The following is an 18,098-nucleotide window of genomic DNA, read 5'->3' on the forward strand; positions in this document are numbered from 1 at the left end:
AGAAATAGGCTTTGCTGAGGAGTAATGTTTGTGCGGCTTCTCCTTCCTCTTGTTGTTAGTGTGTGTTGCTTTATAGGAAGTGAGGAGATGGCCTTGTCATCTGAGAGCAACTTCAGTTTCCTTTGGTCTTGCTTTGTTTCTGAAGGCTGTCCTTCAAAACAATTATTTCTCTGACTTTCTAACCCTTGCTAATCCTTGAAACAAATGAGTCAGAAACAACATTTGGTGGAAACCAGGATGCACATATTTTGCTGAGGGTGACTGCTGTTTGAAAGAATTCAGTTTTTGGTATGACATGTAACAGTGCAGAATTTAAGTGTGTGCGTCAACACTGGGGAAGAATACACGGTGAAGGTTGTATTTCATCTTTGCAGGGAGCTGACACTGTCCTGTTACTGTTTCAATAGATTTTCGTTCCCGATTCAAAACAGCATTGCTGCTTCTCATTTCTCTTTCAGCAGTTCGAGGATAGGAGTTAGTACAGTTAGCTTATTCAGTCATCTAGAGTCCTCATTGTTAGGGAGTGCTCAAAAGCAGAGACTCAAATGGCTTAATATTTTTGGTATCCCTCAATTTTGGATCTTTTTGCACCTAGAAACATTAACTTTCCCTGGCATCCTGTTACCCTATTACCTGTGAGCTGCCAAAATAGTAAGCAATGTATGATTACCTTAGCGTCTGTCAAATTGTAATTGGAATCAGACTCGCCTGAACTACTACTCTAACTTTCTTTTGGTTAGAGATTTATTTCTTCTTTTTTAAAAAATGACTTAAAATGTATCTTATACTTCCCAGACTTTATTTTGCATCTGTATTACAGTGTCAAATGTTTTGTGTTTTTGAGACTAAAAAGAAATTTGTAACTTTTTAATATGCCACATACTACTGACTTCTACTTTTAAATAGGATTGGATGACATCTCCCAATTGCTTGTGCCTACCCTATATTTAAAATGGCTTTACTGAGAACCACCCCCCTGCCCCAGGGAGTATCCACATGTAATGATCTTCCTGCTAGATTTGATGTTATGCTGGTATATACTGGTATATGTAATGTGTATATTTTTTCTTTTCATGTTAGATGGATAATGTGCTTACTGTATAACAAGGTTTTGCATATCTCACATGACTGTGAGAAACCAATCATCACGCTTATGAACTACAAAAGGATCTATACTGGTATATTTTCTTGGATTTAATAAAGCTTTAACAACATTCTGTCATTGTTCTGTCTTCTGTAAGAGGCATCCCCTGGCCATTTTGCTGCAAGCCTAGCTTTTTTTTTTTTTTTTTCCAGGATTGCCACACTCCAATTCCAGCTGTACCCCAACTCAGCTGTGTAATTGGGCACATGATAAATCTCTTTGGGCCTCTGATTTTTCATGTGTAAAATGAAGGTGCTAGGATCCTTCACAGTGCTCCAAAGAGGGGGCAGTATACTCTGGGTATGCAGAGGGACAGATGTGGAATATTTGACTTGACCACTGAATGTTAATCAGTTATTTCCTTATCTTTAGAGAGACCTGGCCTTTAAATGGATGCCCCCACCCCAAGTGTGTTCCATGGACCACCAGCTCTGGGAAACAGAGATATCCTTGAATGAAATGTTCCATAGTCAAATTAGCTTGGGAACTACAATGTTCTGTTCCTTTCTTGGAGGGATGTAAGGCACATTTGCATTTTAGAGGCTCTGTGAAATCTTGTAGTTAGAGGGAAAGCAGGGGGATCTTGCTTAGCTTCTAGGATGAAACATTTCCATTTGACCCTGCCACCCGTTTGAGTGGAACACCTATTGCCCACAACCGATGCTCTGAAGAACACTGCTTTAAATTATTTCATGTAGGTAATTCTTGATTTAAATAACATCCAGGGAAAGGAATGTGGTAGATGTTGTTTCAAATAAACCATCAATATTATCTAGGTTGTTGTTAAAGGATGTTCTAGCTGTGAAGATGGTTTCTGCTAGACTATTTGCTCAGCTTTAATGTGGAGAATAAAGTGTAATATAAAGTAAGAGAAGCTGCATATACAGGAAAAATGGGGCATAGTTCTTACTGGCATGACTGACGTCATAGAACATGAGTTGTATTACAGAACCAAAGAGGTTGATGTCTTGGAGTTACAGAAAAAAAGATGTAGCTTAATTACTTGTTCTATTTTGAAGGTTAAATATCTCAGGGATGTTTGTCTATTAATGACATGGAAAGAGTATCTGTCTCTCCCTTCCTCTCTTTTGCCTGTATATTTAAATAACCCAAATATGACAATTCTAACTTTCCTTTTCTGGGTTTGCAACACGTTCTTTCAGATAATGCCACACAATGTTAATTCAAGCGAAATAAATTCACAAGTCAGTTATCAAAGTAATGGAAATTGGTGGGTTTGCTCCCTTATGTACAATATTTGCTTCTGATTTATTTTAGAAGTGATTTCTGTCAGCCGTGAATTAAGGAATAGTGAAAACACAGTTGTTGCTTGTTTTTATAACCTAGATAATTTCACCTGAAAAGAGTCGGTATGTTGGGCATGGCCTATTTACCTTTCAGATTAAATACAGGATGTGCTAAGCAAAAAGAAAATAAAGTCCAGCCATATTCTTGCCTTTTTTCCATTACGTTCTATTGGCTCTAGGTAGTTAGAACTCCTTTTACTATTCATTTCTTGGAGCCAAATGGATTTTCCAATGTTTAAAAAGTGAGAGGAAATATAAAACATTTTAGACCAAGCCCTTCTTTCCCTTGGGGCCTGTCGGGTGACCTTTAAGAAAAGCCCAGAGTTGGTTTGGGAGACTGTCTTGGTCCACTTTGTGTTACTATAACAGAATATAGAGGCTAGGCAATTTATCAAGAAAAGAGGTTGATTTAGCTCACAGTTTTGCAGGTGGGAAGTTAGAGAAGTGTGGTGCTGGCATCTACTGGCTTCTGGTGAGGGTCTCATGCTAGGTCATAACACAGTAGAGAAGGTCAAAGGGCAAGTGGTCATGTGCAAAGAGACAAAACCCAAGGGCCATCCTGGCTTTATAACAACTCACTCTGGCAGGAATTAGTAAGAATTCATTCCCTCAAGAACTAATTCATTCCCACCAGAGCAAGAACTCAGTCACTACCCAGAGAGTGGCACCAAGCCATTCCCCCACTAGGACCCACCTCCCAACACTACCACATTGGAGATCAAATTTCAATGTGAATTTTGGTGGGGACAAACAAACCATATCCAAACCATAGTAGAAACATTTACAGTTTGGGAGGATTTGCAATGTGTGTGTGCACACACAGTTTGGTAACTTTCAAGTGAAGCATGAATCCCTGGTGGATCCTTCCTGGGTTCTAACTGTTATCCACACTAGGAGAAAGGAATGCCACTTGCCTATTTCCACCTCTGTTTCTCCCTTGCAGTATACCATAGTGTGTTAGAATGCAGACATGGAGATGAGAAGACCCAGGCTGAAGTTCAGGCTTTGTCATTTGATGGTGTATGATTTGGGGCAAGTTGTTTGCCTTCTCTAGACCTTAGTTTCTTTGCCTGTAAGATGGAGGGAGGGAGGCGTTGAGAATACCTACCTTTATTTCCTAAGATCCATCAGTGTGCTGAGCTGTTATGTTCTTCAAAAAGATTTCAGAGAAGGGAAAGCCTATAATGATTTAACTGGCTTCCTCACTAGCCTTTAATAAAAAAGTGGTTATATAGGTAATTACAACCTCACTAGTATTCTGAGATACCCAGAGATTAGCAGTTAAGATAGAGAGAAATGTCTCTTTTGGATTTGTTGAAAGTGTGGCTTTGAAATATTTAAACTAAATATGTAGAATTAGGACTTACAGGGGAAAAAAGCGCCAATACCGCTTTGACAGTAAATAGATGAGCACATTTCTGGTGGATATAAAAGATTCAGATGAAAGGATGTTTCAGAGTACCATATATTTAAGAACTTGCTTACTTCCAATAACATAATAATATAATTACTTGTTGGCTTGATATGTTAGTCTAGTATCATTTTAAGTACCTTATATTGAGAACTCTCTGGAACCACCAGAAATAATGAGGGATCTTACTCAAGGCCAATGTCACAGAACGATTTTCCGTCCTCTCTTCTGGTCATGAGACCTGCCAACCTTTCCCAAAGCTTTTAAATTCTCCAGCTCCAGATTCCCATGTCTTCTACTACTATTAAATGGGCTGAAGTAAATTCTGCCAGTTCAAAGCGCTGTATTATTCTGTTAGTTTCTGGTACCCAAATATGCTTGCTTGCAAGGTTAGTTTTTTTCTTTCTTTTTTAATTATTATTATTTTTGAGATGGAGTCTTGCTCTGTTGCCCAGGCTGGAGTGCAGTGGTGCGATCTTGGCTCACTGTGACCTCCGCCTCCCAGGTTCAAGTGGTTCTCCTGCCTCAGCCTCTGGAATAGCTGGGACTACAGGCACATGCCACTATGCCTGGCTAATTTTTTTTTTTGTATTTTTAGTAGAGCCGGGGTTTCACCATGTAGGTCAGGCTGGTCTTGAACTCCTGACCTCTTGATCCGCCTGCCTCGGCCTCCCAAAGTGCTGGGATTATAGGCATGAGCCACCATGCCCAGCACAAGGTTAGTTTTATGCTTTCCCTTAACTTTGCTTGGGGTGGTCAGCAGTGAATTTATCTTTGTTTGTGAAATAACTTCAATATACTCACTGCTTATATCTCTTAAGAGATTTAATGACAACACTATGGTGACTTTTGTATTTATCGGTCAAGTCACAGGTATACAATGCCAGTTTTATTGGCACTATATTTTTCCACTGACAACGGAGCCACTGCAGGGTCAGATGGCATCTGTGGAAAAACAGCAAACAGTAACAGCATGAGAAATGGATTAGAGATGACTCAAGGAGGAGCTGGCTTCCTGGACCTATGATCTCATCCATGCCTAATGCTTACCACTTACTTATTCGAGGGAAGTAGTAAAATGTGGCAAGAGAGGAAAGAACAGCAGAAGAAAACCATACTATTAAGGCCCTAATGTCTTTGTCATAGCATCATAGTCCTAGAGTTGGAAGTGACCTTAGATCTTCTAGTTCCCCCACCCTCCTCATGAAAGAAGTCCTTTACTGGGATGCCAGTATGGTTTGGCATTTAAGAGAATGGGTCTCAAGTTTGGTAGCTTAGGCTTTATGTATTCAACAAATATTTGCTGTGTCTTACATAGTTCTGAGGGTTTGAATATAGTGGTGAACAATCAGATTAAGCCCTGGTTTTCAAATAACTCAACTTTTAGTATGTGACATAGATGCTAACAAGTAAATACAGAAATCGGGTGGTATGTGCTATGGAAAAATAGGGTGAGGGGGTTGGGAGTGCTGTGGGGAAGGGGGGCTTCTACTTTGTTAGATGATCAGGGAGGTCTCAGTGATAAGGTATTATTTGAGCAAAGACTTGAAGGAAATGGGGAACAAGCCATAAAAATATCTGGGAGAAGAGGGTTGTCGCCAGAGGGAAGCAGTATGGAGGTCTTACGTTGGGAGTGTGCTTGGTGTATCAAAGAGGCTGGTGTGGCTGGATAAGTGTGTGTGTGTGTGTAGGGGGAGTAGTAGGAGATGAAGGCTAAGTCTGTAATCTGCTCTCTGCAAGCTGGAGACCCAGGAGAACCAGTGGTATATTTCCAGTCCAAGTTTGAAGGCTTGAGAACTAGGAGAGCAAATGGTATAAGTCCCAGTCCGAGGGCAGAAGAAAATTGATGTGCCAGCTCAGGCATTCAGGCAGGGAGATGAATTCTTTCCTCTTTTTGTTCTTTTTAGGCTCTTAATGGATTGGGTGATGCCTGCTCACAATGGGGAGGGTAAATTGCTTTACTCAGTTCACCGATGCAAGTGCTGATTGCATTAGTCTGTTTTCACACTGCTATAAAGAATACCTGAGATATATAAAGGAAGGAGGCTTAATTGACTCACAGTTCATGGGGAGGCCTCAGGAAACTGAACAATCTTGGTGGAAGGGGAAGCAGCCACATCTTACATAGTAGCAGGCGAGAAAGAGAGCACCGCACTTATCGAACAACCAGATCTCGTGAGAATTCACTATCATGGGAACAGCATGGGGAATACTGCCCCTGTAATCCAGTCACCTCCCACCAGGTCCCTCCCTCAACACCTGGGGATTATAATTCAAGATGAGATTTGGGTGGGGACACAGAGCCAAGCTGTCTCACTGATCTTATCCAGAAATACTCACACACACATGCCCAGAAATGAGGCATATAGGAGGCATCCTGTGGCCAGTTTAACACACAAAATTAACCTTTATGCATAGAGAATACACTACAGGAGCCAGGGTGAAAGCAAGAAGACTACTTAGAAGGCAAATATAATAATCCAGGCCAGAGATGATAGTGGCCTGGACCAGCAGGTGGTAGCTGGTAATGTCTTTGGGCAGTCTATTGGGTCATTTTCTTTAATATAATATAGGGATAAGAAATCATCTCATAAGATTATATAGAAGATTGCAGTAGATAATCTAGATAAATTACTTAGTACAGTACCAGAATACAACTAGCATGTATAGCTCTACTCTTTTTAGTGTGGTCATCTAGCTTTTGACTGATAATTTCCAGGACTGGGACATACCATAGTACTGACTATTCCATTATTGGAAATTTCTAAATTGAAACCATCTTTTGCTCTACATTCATTTGAAACTGGTTTCTATGTGAATTCTAACTATTAATGTTACTTCCGCTCTCTAAAATAAAATTGGTTAGAATCTAATTTTACTATTCCTGGTTGAAATCTAATTTTACTCACTAGCTTCATATTATTTGAATGAAGGTTATCTTTTTTTTAGAGGGTGAATGTCAAATGACTCATGAAAAATTCTCCTATAGTGCTCAGTCCAATGTAGGAAATAGTGAGCTATCTCTAGTAGTGAGATAATTAGGCCTGCCTCTAGTTCCAATTCTGTCAATAACTTTATGACTCGAATCAAATTATTTCTCTAGAATTTCCTCATTTGTAAAAATGGTGGCTTGGTTTGGAATTTTTCTTTTTCTTTCTTTCTTTTTTCTTTTTTTTTTTCAGAGTCTCATTTTGTTGCCCAGGCTGGAGTGCAGTGGTGCAATCTCAGCTCACTGTGACCTTTGCCTCTTGGGTTCAAGTGATTCTCCTGCCTCAGCCTCCTGAGTAGCTGGGATTATAGGTGCCTGCCACCATGCCTGGCTGATTTTTGTACTTTCAGTAGAGATGGGGTTTCACCATGTTGGCCAGCCTGGTCTCAAACTCATGACCTCAAGTGGTCCTCCTGCCTTGGCCTCCCAAAGTGCTGGGATTACAGGTGTGAGCCACTGCACCCAGCCTGGGATTTTTCTAAAACCATAATTTCTTTTTCTTCATCATTTTCTCTTCTTTAAGCTGAGAATCCTCAATTACTTTAACCAGCCAAATTATTTTCCTATGGGAGGTTTCAGTTTGCTAAGGAAGATATATCATTCATCTTACTAGTTACTATTTTAATATGCATTTATCTTCTACAGTTAGGTCCTGTAACCAAATTAGCATGATCTTACTCCATTTTGGATGGAAACATGACTGTCGTGGAAACTGTGGTATTCACTTGGATCCCTATTCAGGGCAATGTTTCTATCCTCCCATTTCCCAGGGACTGGCTTATGGAACAGTGACTGATTGCTACAGGGATATAAAGGTCTTTCCCTTTCAGCTTAATGAGGTGCAGCTGCGAAGGGCCCTTCCTACCTTCAGAGTACCCTGTTGGATTGTAGGACCAGATGAGGCCCTGGCTGCAGCCGCATGGTGGGTCAGGATCTCCCTCTGCCCACTTGTATTCTCCTTACTTCCTTATAGGCATGACTTTGGTGAGAGTATACCTGTAAATCTTCTAAATGGAATTCTCCATCCCTGCATCAATTTCTAGGGAACACAGTTGAAGACAAGTCTGTGAATTATTATTTTTCTTCTGGTAATGCCTCTACCTGTCCAGAAAAGTGTTTCCTTTTTTTCTCTGCAAAATGAGCATTTCATGACTTTTACAGGGTCTGCCTTTCAACCCATTGCCTCTAAGTTAACTAATAAAGTATGATATATTCCTTAAGTGTGTTACATTCCTGCTTTATTAGGATATTTACACAATTCTATATAGAAACTGGGAAGTTTGGCCAGGTGTGGTGGCTCATGCACTTTGGGAAGCCGAGGCGGGCGGATCACTTGAGGCCAGGAATTCGAGACCAGCCTGGCCAACATGGTGAGACCCTGTCTCTACTAAAAATACAAAAATTTGCCAGGCACGGTGGCTCCCAGCTATTTGGGAGGCTGAGGCATGAGAAGTGCTCGAACCTGGGAGATGGATGTTGCAGTGAGCTGAGATCTTGCCACAGCACTCCAGCGTGGGCACCTGAGTGAGACTCTCAAAAAAAAAAAAAAAAAAAAGACCCTGGAAAACTCTTCTTTTTCTGGATAGATCTCTTTGAACATACTTTAATATATTTTACCTTCTTGCCATAGGTCTATTAAGAAATAGTAACTTATGCCCTCCCCCACCTTCTCGGGTTGACAGAATTCCTTTGGGACAAGCTTCACTTGCATAACTTTTTTTTTTCTTTTTTGAGATGGAGTTTTGCTCTTGTCCCCCAGGCTGGAATGCAATGGCATGATCTTGACTCACTGCAACCTCCGCCTCCTGGGTTCATGCAGTTCTCCCACCCCAGCCTCCTGAGTAGCTGGGATTACAGGCAGGTGCCACCACGCTGGCTAATTTTTGTATTTTTAGTAGAGATGGGGTTTCACCATGTTGGCCAAGCTGGTCTTGATCTCCTGACCTCAAGTGACCTGCCCGCCATGTCCTCCCAAACTGATAGGATTACAGGCGTGAGCCAGTGTACCCCGGCCTACGTAACTTTTTTTACTTTGATCATAGGCTTAACAAGTACTTTAGGCTTGGTATCGGGGTAAGGAGTGATGTTATAATGTGGAACAGGATTTTATTTCTTTTTTACAAAGGAAGTTATGAAAAGATAGTTCAGTGATCTGTGCTTTTATGTTGTGTAGACTTTTTCACCCCTTAAGCGCGTCTTTGCCGAAGTTTAATTCTTCAAACCACATATCAGAATGTAATGGGCTAGCCAAACATGCAAATCATGACCAGAGAACAGGCAAAAGTTGGTTTCTGATGAGAGAACTTTTCTGCTGTCGCCACTAAGTCACCAAAGTTTATGTATTTATTCTTTTGAAGTTGCACTCTTATTCCAATATTCCACCTTTTTCCAGGCTCTGCTGATCCATTTGGTACTAGTGTGTGCCAGGCATGGTATTAATTGTGGAGCAAGTGGCAATCATCAGACATAACCAGCCCTGCTGTTATGTGGGCAGTAGACCTTCTGATAAGGGAAGTACAGTGTGTTATAATAAAGCATACAGGAGACTCCGAGAGGTCTTAGGTTTCCTAAGGGCTGAGACTGAAAGATAATAGGGATTGCTTGATGGCATTATTGATGGGCTGTGGGTGAGAACAGTACTCCAGGGAAAAGAGGCCAACCACATGTGAGAACGCAGAATCAGGGAAGAGTGCCTGCTGAGGAACCAACCCGGAAGATGTTCCTGGGACACGTTGTTGGAAGTGTGGGTGTGCTCAGGCAGGAGGCCGGAGAGGCAAGAAGAGACCAGATGGAGGGCCTGGTATGCTGTGTTCAAAAAACATTATGGAGCCACTGGAAGACTTTGTTTGGGAATGAGATAGGGAGAATAGCATCGGTACAGGGTAGAGAATGGACTGAAAGTGGACCAGACCAGAGCAGGAGGAGGGAAGCGTGGCAGGCTGAAACAGAGCTCAGAGAACAACGTCCTTATCACCTTAGGATACATGTGTATGGCAGACTGCAGTTTTGATGTCTGGAGTACTTAAATTATTTTTATGCCCCAATTTCTCTTTTTTCCTATCCTTTTGGGATACTGTCAGATTTCTTTTTTTTTTGAGACAGAGTCTCATTCTGTTGCCAGGCTGGAGTGCAGTGGCGTGATCTCGGTTCACTGCAACCTCTGCCTCCCAGGTTCAAGCAATTCTGCCTCAGCCTTCTGAGTAGCTGGGACTACAGGTGCCCACCACCACACCTGGGGAATTTTTGTATTTTTTAGTAGAGATGGGGTTTCACCATGTTAGCCAGGATGGTCTTGATCTCCTGACCTTGTGATCTGCCTGCCTTGGCCTCCCAAAGTGCTGGGATTATGGATGTGAGCCACTGTGCCCAGTGAAAGTGCATTTTTAAAAGTCATGGCTAATACTCACAGAAGAAATAGGACCCCGAAAGTACAAAATATCATGTTTCAGGGCTCTCTCGGTTTTTAAAATTGAAGATAATTTTTAATTATAAATGTAACGCATGCTAATTTAAAAATAAACCAAAAACCTCAAAAAGTGTGTGCATGATGACTCACCTATACTTTTTTTTTTTTTTTTTTTTTTTTTGAGACAGAGTTTTGCTCTGTCGCCCAGGCTGGAGTACAGTGGTGTGATCTCGGCTCATTGCAACCGCTGCCTCCTGGGTTCAAGCGATTCTTCTGCCTCAGCCTCCCAAGTAGCTGGGATTACAAGCATGCGCCACCACGCCCAACTAAATTTTGTATTTTTAGTAGAGAGGGGTTTGGCCAGGCTGGTCTTGAACTCCTGACCTCTGGTGATCTGCCTGCCTCAGCCTCCCAAAGTGCTGGGATTACAGACGTGAGCCACCGTGCCTGGTCCACCTGTACTTTCTTCCAGACTCTTTCCCTGTGTACTTATGCACATCACTTAATAGAGAAATGGGATCTTTACCTACGGATACTTTTCTTTAACTTGAGTTTTACAAACATAGTACATTGTGGACAAGTTTCTGTGCAAAAATATACAGACTAACCTTCCTTTTTAAGTATTGTATAGTGTTCTATGATATGGTTGTATGAAAATTTATTTAACCAGGCCCCTCCTAAATAATGGATTTTAAGGTTGTTTCCAGTTTTTGCTATTATGAATAAATTTTTTAACTTACATAAATGTGAAAATACCTGTCCTTAGGATAACTTTTTAGAAATAGAATTGCCTAACCAAAATAGATGTACATTTTAAATCAATATGTGTTACCAAATTACTATTCCAAACTGTTGTACCAGCTTAGCAACTCCACCCACAGAGTAGGAACAGAGGCCTCTCTTTTGACACTGGGTATTTTCAAACTTTTCACCTTCTCCAATCTGGTATGTGAAAAGAACATATCTCATTGTTTAATCCATACTTCCTCTTTTTAGGAGGAAGCAAATTGTTGTAAGAGAAGCTTGTCTCATGAATCTATCTTTAAAAAACATACAGTATGTTCTGTGCCAGTATAGTTGCAACTGATTTTATACGTTGGTATTAATAGTAATCAAGTTAGAAAAAAATGGGCCATATCTAGAAAAGTATATTACACATAGAAGACAGGAATGAATGAAAAAATATTGGTGTTCAGACTGTGGGAGATGCCTCATCACAGAAAAAAAATTCATGTCCAGTGACAAAATGTTACTAAGTAGGAAAAGGAGGTTTAAAAAATTTAGGCAAGTTGAAAAAGGGTGGTGAGTTAACTAGAAAATTCAGTTTTTTAAAAATCCCGTCTGTATATTTCAGTTCATTAAAGACTGGTTATATAAGACTTATCTATGTGGATTCCAGATATGCAGTGCACCCCTTGGAATCAGGTGAGACACAGTGCCTCATTTCCAAGGAAATACATGGCTCTGTGTTAACTGAAAGCCTCGGTGGTTTTGAATTGTTTCCCACCCACAGTAAGGAGGTCTTTTTGGTTTGACTCTTCTGGAAAATATGTGTGAGGTATGTACTACATGAATGTAGGGTGTTTTTTCAATCTGCTTAAACCTCAGTTTATTCATCTGTTTAAAAAAAATTAAGGAAGGAAAAGCAAAGGCATTTGAGTGCCTTTCATATAATATGTAATATGCAAGGGTATTATTTTTTTCCCCATTTACTCTTCCATTTTACAGATAAAGAAACCAATTCGGAGTTAAATAACTTGCCCAGGATCTATAATGTTAATTCCTGCATCAGAGCTTCATTTGGAGGAAATAAAAACAACCTCTGTGAAAATATATAATGTATGGCCTAGCACATAGTATGTGGTCCCTAAATTTGTTTTTGTTAGCATGAAAGTGGATGAAAGCTCATATAAGGCTTTTGTGATCTTAACCTGAAATGTCTAAAGCTTGACAATGTCCTATATAATGCAAAATTGACAGCTGGCTACTGATTTTATATACATAAAAGTTTAGTCAGTACAAAACAAATGTAAAGAACTACTGGTTTAAAAAATCCAAGGAGTTTTTCAGAGAACAGAAAGTATGTAATCAGAATATAGTGGTGACCATGGCCTCGGATTAGAAATTGAGCATGAACGTGAGTGTTCTATGAACTTTCCACTGTGTGATTTCGGGTAAGTTATTTGAGGAAACCAAGGCCGAGACATTCAGAGGTCTGATTTACACAACTGGAAGTTCCCAGTGCATTTAGCATATTTTCAGATGTTAAAACTGAAGTCAAGGTTCAAGGCCAGGCCTTCTGCCTCAATGACAGTTCTGATGTTCTCCCGCCCTCCAGGCGCATTGTGTCTGTGGAAGTTACTAGTGTTTTTTTTTTTTTTTTTTTTTTTTTGAGACGGAGTCTCGCTCTGTCGCCCGGGCTGGAGTGCAGTGGCCGGATCTCAGCTCACTGCAAGCTCCGCCTCCCGGGTTCCCGCCATTCTCCTGCCTCAGCCTCCCGAGTAGCTGGGACTACAGGCGCCGCCACCTCGCCCGGCTAGTTTTTTGTATTTTTTTAGTAGAGACGGGGTTTCACCATGTTAGCCAGGATGGTCTCGATCTCCTGACCAGTTACTAGTGTTTTTAAGAGGACCTCAGTCTGACGGTTGTTTCCAAGTGATTCCTCTGTGTTGAGGGTGTTTAATGCATGGGTTACTGCAGAGCACAGAGACCTTTTCTGCAAATGGAAAAAAAAAATTATAGCTTGACATCTGCTTTCTCTAGGTACTGTGTTAATTAAAGATTGTTTTAATATGGAATGATGTCTAGCCTTTGAAAAACTTTATCTTATGGTTTATGGTATTGATAACCTTCAGAAAAGGAAGACTGGTTCAAATTATAGCATTTAATATGAAAAGCCCACTCAATATGAAGCCCCTTGACTTCTAAAAACTTGCTTTTTAGAAAATGTTTTTAAAAATTCCAGGTTTTGCAGGATAAATCCTCGGGGAAATATTATGAGATAAGGAATAGTCGCAGTCTTGATGCAATGTAAATTATAATTAGAAAGATTGTAATTTTGCTGTGGACTCATTGCATATAATTATTTCAAAATAGTTTTGAATAAAATGAGATTTCGAATAACCAACCTGTTCGAAATCTTTTCTACTTTTTCAGAGTTCAGTTCTCTTAAATCTAAGAGATTCTCTTTTGTAATGTAGCTAAAGAGGAAGTTTAAGGGTTAGGTCTATTCTTAACTGATGTCCCTTGTTCCTATCATTCCATGTATAGAAACAATATCTTCTTGAGGAAACTGTAAAGCGTCACTCTTTCCCAACTTTTGGGTCATTAATATGAGCTATTTTGCATGCTAGCTTTGTAGGTTATATCCTGTAGAAAAAAGTGCTGGTGATGAGTTAGCTTTATTCTGTCACTTATACAATGTTAATATTCTTTTAAAATTTCAAACATTCAGGTAGTTATTAATATTGCTACCACTAGTTTTATTTTAAAATGTTATAATTTATATAGATACATAGTAGATATATATATTTATGATTAGCTTTAATTAAGACATTATTTCATTATGATTTATTCAAACTCTGGTTTAAATACTGAGACAGATTTTATTTAAAATATAGGATTTCTGCTTTTAAGCAGTATGAAAATCTGAGGTTTGATGAATGGTATAAATTTTATCTTTTGCTTTTAGTTTTAAAAAATTGTACAACATCCTGTTTCTATTCCTGAGGGTGAAAAAGAACAAAAACTTTTAAAAATATGAAAAAAATATACAACAGTTTGTTATAAAACAAGATAAAAGATTTTTACCACAAATACCTATAGAGTTATCCCTTGGTAGCTTCAGGATATTGATTCCAAGCCCCTTCCTACTGCCCACCCCAAAGATACCCAAATTCATGAATGCTCAAGTCTCTCATAAAGAATGGTGTAGTATTTGCATGTAACCTGTGTACATCCTCCCATATACTTTAAATCATCTCTAGGTAACTTACAATATCTAATACAATGTAAATCCATATAAATGGTTTTTCTACTGTATTTTTGTGTATTTCTTAATATGTTTTAAAAAATATATTTTCTATCCGTGGTTGGTTGAATCCATGGATGTGAAATCTGAGGATAGGGGGGCTGACCGTATACCAACTATCTCTTAGGTTCTGCCTAAGTTCTTTTGTGTTGATATAACAAAATATGTGAGACTGAGTAATTCATAAACAACAGAAATCCACTTCTCATAGTTCTGAAGGCTAGAAAGTCCAAGATCAAGGTGCTGGCAGGATTGGTGTCTGGTGAGGGATGCTCTCTGCTTCCAAGATGGCGCCTCGCTGTTGCTTCCTCTGGAGGGGAGAAATTCTGTGTCCTCACACGACAGAAGAGGTGGAAGGGCAAGAGAGCACTCCCTTTAACCTTGAGCCCTTTTATAAGGGTGTTAATTCCATTCATGAGAGTGGAGTCTTTGTGACTTAATCACCTCCCATGGGGGTTCAGTTTTAACATAAATTTTGAAGGGGACACCATCATTGAAATCATAGCGGATTCTAACATTAACTTTTTGCTTGCTTTATCACACATCTCTCCATCTATCTAGCCTGCTGTCCTTTGCATGGTGTAGTTTAATATTCATTCGGCATTCTCTAGTGGAATGTGAGTACTCCGTGTGTTTGCTTAGATTGGGTTGAATGGTTATATTTTATTCAGGTGACTAGCATAGCCATACCTCATGGTCGAAGGGGTTTCTTGAACCTTTACTAACTTGAGGTTGTTTTTTTTTTTTTTCTGTGTTGCTGAGACCTTAAGTGCACCTTTTAGAGATTCAGAAGTGCTAACAGTTCAAGCAGAGACTCTAACAGTAGGAGGAAGAATGAAGTGGCAAATGATTTCAGTGGAATCTGGCTATACCGAATCTGTGGTATGCTTATTCTCACTGCCTGTGCTGGGTCTGTGTGCTAAGGCTTTGGTGTCAGCTGAGGGCTTACAGTTCTGAAGGCTAATGTTTCTTTGGAGGAAGTAGAAGGATGTAAACTTGGCAAGTCTTCTTGTTTTCTTTCTCCTGGAATGGTCAGTTGCTTTTCTGAGCATACTGTGTCATAAGATAGCACCTAGGCCAGAGGGATCTCTTTGAGACTAGTATAAAAAGTGGGGCCTCCTTCTGTTAAGAAAGGCAGCACAAGTGGGACAAAAGGAAACTCCTCTGAAAGGTTAATGGACGAGCGATTGAATTACTCAAATTGGAAGCAGATTTTTCCAATGCTTGTGTCGGTTCACTGCTCTGATTGGAATGTTCTTCCATTTTAGCAAATTTATTTGGCTTTTTTGTGAAGCCTGGACCGGGCTGCAGCATTTCCAATGGGTTCTCTTCAGAGCTATTTCTGTCACAGAGTTTCTTGATTTAGATATTTCATGATCACTTGAGATAAAGATAGGCGTGTTTGATCACTCTTGGTTAGTGGAAACTGGAGGTACTTTTGATTGGAGTCCAGATTTAATCTCCCATATTGAATGACTGTTCTCAAACTTACAAGGTGGATCTTAGTAATCTCTTCCAGAAAAAGTAACAGCACTATTTTGGGCTAAAGTATTTAAAGGCTCTCAATCAGAGTTTTTACATTTTGCGTATATAATTTCCCCCTTACGCTTCCTTTGCTGTTTCTTTTGGAACTAGCTGAATGCATGTATTCTCCATGGAGAGGTTGGGTAGAAAAGAGTGATGAGGGACATAAAAGTATCTTCCCTGATTAGAATGGAGGGCATGGATGGTACTGAACTAGTGATGCTTAGACTTGGTTGCAAAAGGGAATCACTTCAATAGTTTAAAAATACTGATAACAGTTCAACAAGGTGGCAGAATATAAGATCAATGTACAAAATCAATTGTATTTCCATATACTAGTAAGAAATAATATAATTGCATTAATAAGAAAATAATTCTATTTACAATATCATCAAAAGGAATAAAATATTTAGGGATAAATTTAACAAAGTACAAAATTCTCTGAAAACTGCAAAATACTCTTGAAAAAAATTTTAAAAGACTAAATAAAAGATATCCCATCTTCATGGATTGGAAGACTTATTAAGGTGGCAGTACTCCCCAAATGAATTTATAGATTCAACACACCTCTCATAAAAATGCCAACTAAATTCTAGGCTTATCCTAAAATTCCTGTGGAAGTTTGAGCAACCTAGAATAGTGAAACAATCTGGAAAAAGAACAGAGTTGGAGAGCTCTCTTCCTGATTTTGAAACTGATGACAGAGCGACAGTAATCAAAACATTGTGATACTGTCATGAGGATGGACAGATAGATAAATGGAATAGATTTGAGAGTCCAGAAATAAATAAATAAATCTTACTTTTTGTCAGTTGATTTTCAACAAGGGTGCCAAGACAATTCAAGGAGGAAAGAAATGTTTTTCAACAAATGGTCCTGGACAACTGGATATCTGTTTGCAAAAAAATAATGAAGAATTAAGATGTCTGTGATCTTCCTCATACCACAGGCAAACATTAACAAAAGTCGACCATACACCTAAATATAACAACTAAAACTATAAAACTCTTAGAAGAAGAGAACATAGGAAAAAGAAAAAATTTCATGATCTTGGGTTAGGCAAGACATTCTTAGATGTGACACCAAAAGCTTAAGCAACACAAGAAAAAGATAAATTGGACTTCGTCAAAATGAAAGACCTTTATGCTTCAATGGACATCATCAAGAAAGTTAAAAGATAGCTCACAGAATGGGAGGAAATATTTGCAAATCATATCTCATAAGGGATACAGCTAGACTATATAAAGAATTCTTGCCGGGCGCGGTGGCTCAAGCCTGTAATCCCAGCACTTTGGGAGGCCGAGACGGGCGCATCACAAGGTCAGGAGATCGAGACCATCCTGGCTAATACGGTGAAACCCCGTCTCTACTAAAGAATACAAAAAACTAGCCGGGCGACGAGGCGGGCGCCTGTAGTCCCAGCTACTCGGGAGGCTGAGGCAGGAGAATGGCGTGAACCTGGGAGGCGGAGCTTGCAGTGAGCTGAGATCCGGCCACCGCACTCCAGCCTGGGCGACAGAGCCAGACTCTGTCTCAAAAAAAAAAAAAAAAAAAGAATTCTTACAACTCAGTAATAAAAGCACAAATAACTCAGTTACAAATGGATGAAAGTATAGATAGTTCTGAGGAGAGGCTTCTTCAGAGATGATGTACCAATTACCAATAGGCACATGAAAAGATGCTCAAAATCACTAGCCAACAGGGCAATGCAAATCAAAACCACAATGATATTCGACTTCACATGAAGATGGCTATAATAAAAAAGACAGAAAATAACAGGTTTTGGTGAGAATTTAAAGAAGTCCAAACTCTCATACACTGCTGGCGGGAATGGAAAATGATACAATTGCTTTGGAAAATCGTCTAGCCGTTCCTCAAAAGGCAAAGATAGAGTTACCATATACCATACCTACTCCTAGGTATAGATCCAAGAGAAATGAAAATGTGTGTCCACATGAAAACTTGCTCATAGCAGCATAATTCATAATGCCACTCAACTGGAAACAACCCAAATGTCCATCAGCTGATGAAAGTATAAACAAAATGTGGTATATTCACACAAGGGTATACTATTCAGCAATAAAATAAATGAAGTACCAATACATGCTACAACATGTATGAATCTTGAAAACATTATGCTAAGTGAAGCCGTTGACAAAGGATCACACATTGTATCATTCTATTTATATGAAATGTAGAGAGTAAGAAAATCTATACATACAGAAAGTTGAATGGTGGTTACCTAGGGCTGTGCATGGAGGATCTGGGGGAGAAATTGGGAGCATGT

The 18,098-nt window shown here is 39.6% G+C and overlaps 1 protein-coding gene and 1 pseudogene across 2 annotated transcripts in view; one reads left to right on the forward strand and one right to left on the reverse strand.

The window, feature by feature from the left end:
• Nucleotides 1-18,098, forward strand: part of RNF144B (ring finger protein 144B) — an 81,142-nt gene that overhangs the window by 14,184 nt on the left and 48,860 nt on the right. The window lies entirely within an intron of this gene.
• Nucleotides 1,075-1,170, reverse strand: LOC117088927 (annotated as a pseudogene).

Source organism: Trachypithecus francoisi, unplaced genomic scaffold (assembly GCF_009764315.1).
Source record: "Trachypithecus francoisi isolate TF-2019V2 unplaced genomic scaffold, Tfra_2.0 Lachesis_group10, whole genome shotgun sequence".
NCBI lineage: Eukaryota > Metazoa > Chordata > Mammalia > Primates > Cercopithecidae > Trachypithecus > Trachypithecus francoisi.